This window comes from Heterocephalus glaber, unplaced genomic scaffold, assembly GCF_053883595.1.
Source record: "Heterocephalus glaber isolate CG9 unplaced genomic scaffold, H.glaber_assembly_v1.0 deba00001606, whole genome shotgun sequence".
NCBI classification, from domain to species: domain Eukaryota; kingdom Metazoa; phylum Chordata; class Mammalia; order Rodentia; family Bathyergidae; genus Heterocephalus; species Heterocephalus glaber.
Genome location: NW_028258377.1, coordinates 37292615 through 37302871, shown reverse-complemented (window position 1 = coordinate 37302871; position 10257 = coordinate 37292615). Strand labels below are relative to the sequence as shown.

At 42.8% G+C, this 10257-nt stretch overlaps 1 long non-coding RNA gene across 4 annotated transcripts in view; it reads right to left on the bottom strand.

Annotated features, from left to right (window-relative positions):
* Positions 1-4066: 4066 nt before the first annotated feature.
* LOC110345087 (uncharacterized) overlaps positions 4067-10257 on the bottom strand; it is a 30737-nt gene continuing 24546 nt past the window's right edge. For all 4 annotated transcript variants that reach the window (XR_002388154.2, XR_015444855.1, XR_015444854.1 and 1 more), the window contains 2 exons: positions 8619-9012; positions 4067-6513 (listed from right to left, as the gene is read on the bottom strand). This is a non-coding gene — a long non-coding RNA (uncharacterized LOC110345087). The remainder of the gene's footprint in view (positions 6514-8618; positions 9013-10257) is intronic.

Here is a 10257-nt window from a genome sequence, read left to right as displayed (position 1 = left end):
TCCCCGGCCACGCCCTGTCCAGCGCGGGGCCGGGCCGAGGCTCCGCCTTTCTCGCGGCCCGTGACCACGCCTCCTCCCCGCTCTGCCCTCCCGCGCCTCGCGCCTGCACTTTCCCCGAGGCCGGGTCCCACTGACAGAGCGCCCCCCAACGTCTGCCGCCCCGGCCTGCTTTCTAGAGGAACATCGCGAAGGACGTGGACGCACCCAGGAAAGCTGAGATACCCTCGCGATGGGACCTTGGTCTAGTTAGGTCTCTTTAGGGTTTGCGAAACATTTTCACGTTGTATTGTTCCTCCATTTACAGAAATATTTGACTTTGTAGAGCACCACATATTTGCTAGATCCTGTGCCCTGAGCGATAGCGGGGTCAGTCAAATAGACACGAGATCTCCCGCCCTGATGGAGCTTGTGTTCCCCCAACAAAACCGGCTGGAAAATGTTTGGACTAGGCAGCGAGACACTACGATACCCCCAGCATTTGAAAGGCGTAGAAGCTTTCCAAAGGTTCCTTCACCATGAAGAACAAGGTTGGAGCGGTACCCAGATGCCTGTTTCTAAGTCCCTATCCTCAGTGGCGGTCAGCCTCGCCGAACCTAAGCGTTCCGAGATACCCTGAAGGCGAGTACTCATTCTGCAGCTTGGAGGGCATCACCGAGCCACAGGCTGAGAAGGGCCGGTGGCCTCAACCTCCAGTCGTGGGACAGAAAATTCTCCTTCATCCAAGACAACCTGCTTGGCAAGGGCTCGGCCTCCCTAGGCTGAAAATTATATCTGCTTTCCCTTTGTACCTCCCACTGGTGTGCCAAGATCTACTCCTCCAGAAAGCTTATCTTATACTTAATTTAACCAGCCTTGTGGAAAGTCTTTTTAGCTCCAGCTCTGACCCTATGTTGCAGTTAACATCCCCAAAGAATAGAATGAGAGTTATGACCCTGTGGAATGAAGGAGGGGAGATGCACATCACTTGGTGCCCGCCTGCCTGGTGTGCTACCTTATCTTATTCTTCACCATTTTCCTGTGCTTGTGTAAGAACTGACCCTATCTGATAAAGCAAGAAGCAGCCAGGCACCCCCCCCCCCCAAAAAAGGGACTTGCCTAGACAGTCAGGATTTAACACTTCAAACTCCCAAGGTCTCAGCCGCAGTCACACAGCTGTCTAAGGACTGAAATACGGAGCAGGGTCAATATACTTTCTCTTTGCCTGTGTCCTCTTATCTGCAGAGATGGAGGTCAATTAAAAAGTATTGAACACCCCTACCCACTACGTGCTGAAATTATAATGGCAGGGTTTTTTTCCAATGTACTGTGAGCTTTGTTGGCAGCATTAATGTAGGTGTTATTTTCTCGATGCAGATTACTTGGCTCACCACTATCGCAAAATGGAGGGAAGATATAATTATATGTACTTAAAACATCCTGCCAAACAATTAAATGCCATGACTTAACTTCTGAAGGAATGAATTCTAGGAAGAGGCTCTTACTAGCATTCAGGCAATGAGGTAAAGCATATATGACTATAAACAATACGTAACAGTGTTAATCAGAATCCAGAATATTTTCTTGCTTTGTAGAACTCAGAAATTATAATTAATGGATTGAAAGGTGAATTTGATTAATCTGGTCTTAACTAATTTGACTGTCTCCATTCTAGAGGTAAGGGAATACTGGAAACAAAAGTTTTAAAGCAACCCCCCCCAAAATAATTGTCCTTTAACTTACTGGCAAGAAACAAAAAGTAAATAAAGCAAATTTGCTTCGAGAAAGAATGTTTGCTCAGATGGCAAATTCAGTCTACAACACATCTGAGTGTTGCCCATGATGTTTAAACATGGCTATAAATAAAGATCATATGATGAGGGCGGGGTAGGAGGAGGGTAACCTTGAGCAAATAGCTTTATAATAGGCACCCTCAGCCAAGATATAAAAATTGACATTAAACATGGAAAAGGAATGAGATGTATCTTGTTTGTCAGCAGTTCTCTTGGTGTTACGTTAGGTTTATTTTTTGTTGTTGTTGTTCCTTACTAAGACAGAGATTAGAGCTATGTTAGGAAATGGCTCTGGAGCCTGGTAGATGTGGTTTGAATTCCCATTCTGCAGATGTCTACATGGATGAAGCCTGGAACGTTACCTAACTTCTGAGTCTCAGCTTTCTCATCTGAAAAGTGGAAATAACTGTAATAGCTGAATAATTCATATTTTTTGAGAATTAAATGAAGTTATAAATGTCTAACACCAAAATAGTATATAATAAATAGTAAGTGTTACATATTTTAATTATAGTTTCTAAGTAGGTTCTTGTTTTAAATACTCTCTAATGCCACTTAAGAGTCCCTCAGTGCTTGCCATGAAATACATACAGGTTTTTGGGTGAAAAATAGGATATAGGGATATCAGAAACATAGAGACAAAGCCACAGCAGGAAGTGGAGATGGGGAGGAAATCCAAAGAGTGCAGATGGAACCAAAAGAACATCCCCTCTCTTCCTTTGTCATCAGCAGACTTATTGGATTGTCACTTAGGAATAAACAAAAGGGTTGGTACAGTTGGTCAGTCATATGCTCCTGTCAGCTCAGAATCCTGTACCTCAAAAGGGACCCACACCTGAAAAAGATGAAGTGCTTTTACACACCTAGGCCTTCTATGCCCCAGAAGTCCCCAAATAAAGTCCCAAGCAGTCAACGTCTTAGTGGCTCTGCCTATGGAAAGCCTGCCACAACTAGACCTACGCACCCACCAGATTTCTACACTCAGTTTACCCAGTGCCCCCTGCCACTCACTGGTATCTACTTCTATTCCTTTCCTTTGTAGTTTTCAAACAAATTAACTTGACAAGGTATGTGGCCCTTTCACCTGGAATTAGACTTTTATGGATGTGGCTTAAGTTTTGTGGCCAGGAACTTTGCTACAGATACAATACAGACCTTTCTACTAGCTCCTGCAGTTTGGAGAAAGGATCATGACCTTGGGTGAGGCTCATGACGTCCAGATAGCATTCTTAGTTACAGAAGGAAATATTTTTCTGTTACAGGAAAAAAAAAAATCTCTTAAAGGCAGCGTTCAATAGTCTGGAGGCAGGGTGAGCCTTATGAAAACTAAAAATCTTATAGAAGTCTGTTTATTGACAGAATATTAGGATATTAATAATATGTTAAGTACAGAAAGTAAAAGTGTATATATTACCCTACCTTTATTAAACATATTATAAATTTGTTTGTAAGAGACTTTAGAAAGCTATGATGAAGCATTAATAATAGTTGCTTCTGATGAGTGGGATTATTTTTTATTTTCTTTCTGCTTGATTCTTTTATAATGAATACATACTGCTTTTAAAACTGAAAAGTAGCCAGATGTAGTGGCACATGCCTGTAATCCCAGCACTTGGGAGGCTGAGGCAGGAGGATCACCATGAGTTCAAGGGCAGCCTGGACTATATAAACTACATAGTGAGTTCAAGGCCAACCTGAACATATCTGAAAACTTATCTCTCTCTCTCTCTCTCTCTCTCTCTCTCTCTCTCTCTCTCTCTCTCTCTCTGTACTGGGAATTGAACTTAGGACCTTGTGATTGCCAGGTAGGCACAGCGCCAATGAACTAAATCCCCGGCCCTGAGATCGCCAAAGAAGCCCCCAAAACTAAATAAAACCATGAAAAGGAAATGTTCAGACTATCTAGGTAAACATGACAAGGCATCTCTCGGGAGAATCCCAGGCCCAAAGGACATGGAGCCGGGAGCTCTGCTACATACTCCACTGTGCCCGGGAATATCACTCAAGGGCCTCCCGTTCTTATGGAAAGGACTCTGTTCCCCTGTGGCCTCCCCACATGGCTCTCACAAGCTTCTGCCCTCAGCCCAGCCTGTCCCCTTGGTCCCACAGTTAATGGTGCGCTCATCCATTCTTTTGCTCACCTTGTTCCTGCCCTAGGATTGTGCCCTTGGATCTATGTGACCCCCTACCTGGCCAAGCACCCTGAGAACTCTTCTCTGATGACTCGGCCTCTTGACTGGCTGTGCCCACTAGATTAGGAGAGCACAGAGGCTGCACAATGGCACCGGGCCCCGGTACCTGTCGGAGCAGAGGCTTCTGCACAGGAGGACTTGTTGGTGAGCCCACGGGAGATGTTCCCTGAAGGCGTCCAAAAACACTGTGGAAGACAGGGACACTTGCAGGGAGCCACGTGGGAAATCTGTTTACATTTTGCCCTTTATTTTCTAGATACGCAGTTCACCAGTGCTCTAGCCTGATACCAGGAAAATTTTGAAATTCCATTCCCCAAAATAGATGAATTTGGAAGGACCGAACCAAGCTGTGAGATTCATTTGCAAGGACAAATTATAAAACCATACTTCTATCTGATGGACTCTCTCCTTCTAGGAGTGTTCATTGTGTAAGTCGACAGGGAACACCAAGTAGGAAGGCTCACCTTTAAATGCTTATCTTTTTCTTTCCATGATCCTGGGGATCAAACCCAGGGCCTCACACATACTAGGCAAGTGCTCTACCGCTTACCCACATCCCCAGCCCGTTTTTTAGTTTGACTTTTGAGACAGGCTCTTGCTAAGTTGCCCTGGCTGGACTCAAACTTGTCATCCTCCTCCCTCAGCCTCCCAAGTACCTAGGATTATAGAGCTGCACCACTTCACTTGGCTTTCATCTTTAAGTTCTGATTTTAGAGGATTGAATTGAGTCACCAAACAAAAGAAGTAACAGTGTATACAGAAAAAAAAAAGTGCCTACAAGTTGATGGTTGTTCTGAGAATGACGCTAAGGAGTTGTCTCATCTTTGGGAGAATGGGCAAAAGGAAGTGAAGCCCTGTTAAGTAGTAGCAATAATAAGGGCTGGGCCAGGAATTTAGCTCCGTGGTTTCACCACCTGCCTTGAAAGGGCAAGGTCCTGAGTTCAATCCCCAGTACAAAAAAACCCCCCAAAAACCCAAAATAATAAGGGCCTGCATTCATTAAGACTTGCCATGTGTCAGGTACTCTTCTAAGGGCTTTACCCATATTAATTCACTTATTCCTCACACTTAAAAGGTAGGTACTGTTATTACCCTCACTTAGACCCAATTCATCTAAACACACCCATCCTACTCCACTTTTGCTCCCCATACCATACCCTCTCGCTGTCTTTTTTCAATCTTTCTTCTTTCTTCCTCTCCTCTTTCCTCATATGTTCATCCAGTTGGGATAATCATAGGCACTATTTGTCTCCTGTTTTGGTACTCAGAATAAAAAAGGCTGCTGATCACTGAACTATGCCTTTCCAGGCCACCTTGCTTGTGAATGAGACCCAGGCCATAGGCTGAGTACATGCAGCCTGGGAAGCAATGAGAATCAAAAATTAAACAATTTTGGGGCCGGGGATTTAGCTCAGTGGTTTCGCCGCCTGCTGCGCAAGCGCAAGGACCCGAGTTTGATCCCCGGTACCAAAAAAAAAAAAAAAAAAAAAAAAAAAATTAAACAATTCTGAAAACAAATTGGTGTAGCTAGACTGGGTGCTATTTCCCCGCACTGGCGAGTATCAGTCCTGATGTACTGGTCTTGTCTTAACTTGATACCACAATGGGCAAAGCACTCTCTTTCCTCCAAGAATCAGTTGTTGTACGAGGAGAAAAGATGTGGACTCATCCCACCTCTGTCACCAGGAACCTGAGTGATCCTTTCTTGTCAGCAACATGGGGACTGGGCTGTACTGGGAGTTCTCAATTTCTTAGTGCAGAGGTGGGTTGGGGGGAAGTCTATCAGCTTGTAAAAGATCATGTGTGGGAATTTTCTGTTATTGGAATTTTTATTGAGACAGTTTTAGATTTACACGCAGTTGTAAGAATACATAGATTCATTTCCTAAGGTAACACTTTGTAATACTATAGTACCATACCACAACTCTGATACTGTTATTGATTCAATCGGCCCCTCACATTCAGATTTCCTAGGTTTTTTTGTCTTGTTTTTGTTTTTGGTACCAGGGATCAAACTGGGGGGGCAGGCGACGGAACCACTGAGCTAAATCCCCACCCCCTAGATTTCCTAGTTTTATAAGATCCACATTTGTGTATGTGCTAGTGTGTGTATAGTGCTATGCAACTGGGAATTTTCTTTTGCAGGTGCTTTTTTCTGGAGAAAGTTATCTTAGTTTTTTCAAGTGTCAGAGATCCACTGAGGGGTTTGATTCTAAGCTCTGGGATTTCTAGTAGGTCATACCCAAAATCCCTATAGCTCTGTGTTCCAAAATTAACATTTAATTAGCACTGACCACACGGCAGTCATAAGGGCAAGGCACATGGGCAAGAGATGATGGGGAGAGGGATAGGAAGAGGGGAAACCCAAAGGTGCACAGACCGCTGAGCTTAGCTCTGGCAGCCAGAGAGGCAGTGCAATAGGTACACAAATCATTTATTAATCAGGAACCGAAGAGGTGAAGCTGGGCTTGTTGCTTGGCAAAGTGGGGGAAGCATTTCCACAGAAGCTGATGTTTGAGCTATATCTTGACGGATAATCCAGAATTCTTCAGCTAAGAAGAGAACTCACTGTTAAAATCATTCCCTTTGAAATCATATCTATTCTTGATGTTTGGAGAAAACATAGGAAACCATGCCTACATTTGTTTATTCTACAATGTTAAGGTGTCAGATTCTTCAACTCTCATGCCCAAGTGCTGAGGCCAAGAGAGTTTTTCCTCTTGAGTATGTTTTCCACTATCTTGTCCAAATTGGATACCAGATCCTGCCTGCCTAGCTTGAGAAAGGCATTTTATCTCTGGCGCCTTGATCACATCAGAGCTTATATTTAAAGTATGAGTGATGAGAAGAGACTGCAGCTAACTCGCTGGCTCAGTCCCATCCCTACAGCGCCGTCCTCTCCACCCGATGCTCAGGAAGTCAATCCTGCAGTGGCTGCTGGGAGTTAGGGCCATGAGGAAAACCTCTCAGCTCTCCAGGCACTAGGATCTCCTTTACCACAAGGGATCATCAGAAACTCCCAGGGGATTGGGGGCCCTGGCTCCTCCTCTGGACCTCCCTGTGGCTCCCTACTAGGCTCAGACACCCCAGGGGAGCTCTTGCTAGGGCTACGCAGTCCTAACACTGTTCTCAGGGAGCTCATTCTTTCTGGTTTAGCCATCTCAAGATCCAAAAGACTAAGGCTACTACCAGGCCCACACTCTGAGGAACTCTTAGAAGCTGCATACAAGGGACCATTTCTTATGATCTCTTGTCCTCATGAAAGTTACTGAACCCCCAGGCCTCGGTATCTGCATCTATAATATGGGGGTCATAATAGTACCATCTTCATAGGGTTATTTTAAGATTTGAGCGGATTAAACCAAGTAAAACTCAGCACATAACAAGTACTCCATCTACTTTAGTTATTATTAACATGTTTTTATACTAAAGTTATTTATGATAATTTATGAACTACTGCAATTTCAAGGAAGAAACAGTCCTAACATCTAGATATAAGTGCTATCCTATCATCATTTTGATGTATAGGCTTCCTAGCTTTGTGTGCGTGTGTGCATGCGCGCGCGTGTGTGTGTGTGTGTGTATACACTTAGAAAAAATAAAAAACTAGATTCATATTATGTAATGTTTTATTCAACTGATATAGCATGGATATTTTCCCATATATTTAGATGCTATTGGAAAATAATATTTTTCAAATACTACCTACTTTTCTAGCATATTAATATAACCCAGTTTATACTGATCCATTAATTTGATACTTAGATTGTTTCCTATTTTTATATTTATACATACAGTTCTGTGATAAATGTCCTTGTTCATTAATTTGTGTGTGAATGTCTCTATTTATTTCCTTAAGATAAATGCCTGGGAATGGAATGACTGCACCCAAGGTGATACCTGTTTTTGTTTTGTTAACATTAGGTACACAGATTAAACACAATCCTTGCTTCATGACACATTCTCATAATTGGTATGTGATTGGCCCTGTTTTGCTAATTTAGGTAGTAAATTTATTAATTTAACAAGGTAATTGGTGCTTATAAATCCACAACCCAAAACAGAAATGAGGACCAGGATAATAACCAATATTTAACCACAGCCCCTCCTACCTCTCCCTGTGCTCCTCAACCAAAGGAACCATCCTGAATGCTATTCTCATTTCCTTGCTTTCCTTTCCGAAAGGGCAACTTTAAAAATTATGCTTAGTTGTATAAAAAGAGTATCACATTATATGTAATCTCTTAGCTTTTTCTCACTTAACATGACTTTGCTAAAATTCATCCATATCATTGCATTTCACTGTAGTTTGTTCACGTTGACTCATGTAAAATAATCCAAAGAATAAATATACTATGTATTTGCTTTTGTTTGCTTGGAATTTTTTCATTTGTTTCTTTTGTTATTTTAGACAAGGTCTCACTATGGAGTCCAAGCTGGCCTTGAACTCATTATGTAGCCCAAGATAGCCTTGAATTTGCAATCCTCCTGCCTCAGTTGTCTGAGTGCTAGGATTATAGGTGTGCATCCCCATGTCTGGCATATACTATAGTTTATCATCCACTTTTCCACCCATGGGCAAATTGCATTGTTTCTAGAATTTTGTTTTTGCACACAATGCTACCATGATATTATTACAGTTATTATAGTGTTATACCTGTTCGAGGCGAGTATTTCTCTAGGGACTCAATTTACACTTCCACCAGCCATAGATGAGAGGTCCTTTGGATCTACACCGTCTGGCATTCATGTCTCTTTGGCTGTCTCCATGTGGTCAGGCTGTTCTCCAGGTAGTTAGGTCCATTTACCAGCATACATGAGAATGCCCATTTCCCCCAAACTCTTTCCAACAGTGAGGATCATTCAAACATTTCTTTTGAAGATTTGCTAGGAGGAAGGCAGTATCTCCCTACTGTTCAATTTTGTGGCAGGGCGCTGACTCCTCCAAAAGCTGAGAAAATGGTCTTGGTTCAGAGACTTGTTCCCAGTCTGATAACTTTAGTGACATTCCTGGAACTAATTCCCCAGTGGCTCAGCTGCTTTCCCATGTCCTAAAAGAGGTGACACTGTTGAAAGGGGGGAGCTAGGGGAGCTTGGATGGGAAACAAGCCCAGCTCAGCACAGTGAAAGCTTGTCTCCTGGTCCCAGCCCCTGCCAGTGTCAGATCACCCCTTCTCCTGATGAAATAGGCATTATCTCTCTCTACTCCCTACCCAGCAAAGGCCAGCATAATCCGACCCTTTGTTACGTATTTGAATTGATAAATTTAAACCTCCTTCCCTGCTCTGCAGTAAAGGAACTTTCTATTTTGAGCTTGGTGACATAGTCAAAACGAAGCAGAAAGCAGCAGGCTGCAGCACGAGTTAATAGTTTTTCTTTAAGGAACAGAGAGAGGATCCACAAGCAAACAGAAAGACCTTCCAAAATGTGTTGATTGCCTAGCACCATGCAGCCCATTTGCCTACCTTTCTGCTGACGTATATTTCAAGGCTGAAAATCGAACACTGCCTAACAGTCAGAGTAAGGTGGCAAATTAATCCAAAACTATCAGATCTCTTAAATCAATTTGCCAAGAATGTATTAATACCCTCCTGTGTACCTAAGGACTGGACTAGGTATGTCTGGGAAAATAATTCTGTCACGAAGGTGATTTTTAGCCACCAAAAATTATACGCATTTGAGGAATGCCCTAAACATTTGCCTAAGTATATGATTTCCTCTCCTAGTCTGTGGGTGAGAATTTCCCCACATTGCAGCAGAAGCCTGGATCTCAAGAAATCTCAGACCTGCAAATGGGGCAAATGTATATCGACTTAAACAACTGGCATCACCTGGCACAAACCCCAGCCTGGAAGAATGGGATAGAAGAGAGTAAGCCTTCACACTCTCTAGTTTACCAAACCTTCTCATATGGGAAGTTTCAAAGATGTAATAATAAGTAGATATGAGAATGTAATAAGCCCAACTTATCTATATCTGGCTTCAACAGTTGTGAACACAGGCAGTCTTATTTTGTCAACACTCACCTCTCCCTGATCTCCATTTAAAAACAATTTACAGTTATTTTCAAGTTTAAGTATTCTATATTTATTTGTAATTAAGACTCTTGTCTTAACCATTATATCACATCTAAAAATTAATAATTCCTAATGTCATTCAGTACTCAGCCAAAAGTCAAATTAACCTGATTTCGATAAATATCTTTCTGCAATAGTGTAGTCGAAAGGCCAGGGATGTAGGTCAGTGGCACTGTGCCTGCCTGGCAAGCGTAAGGTCCTGAGTTCAATTCCCAGTAC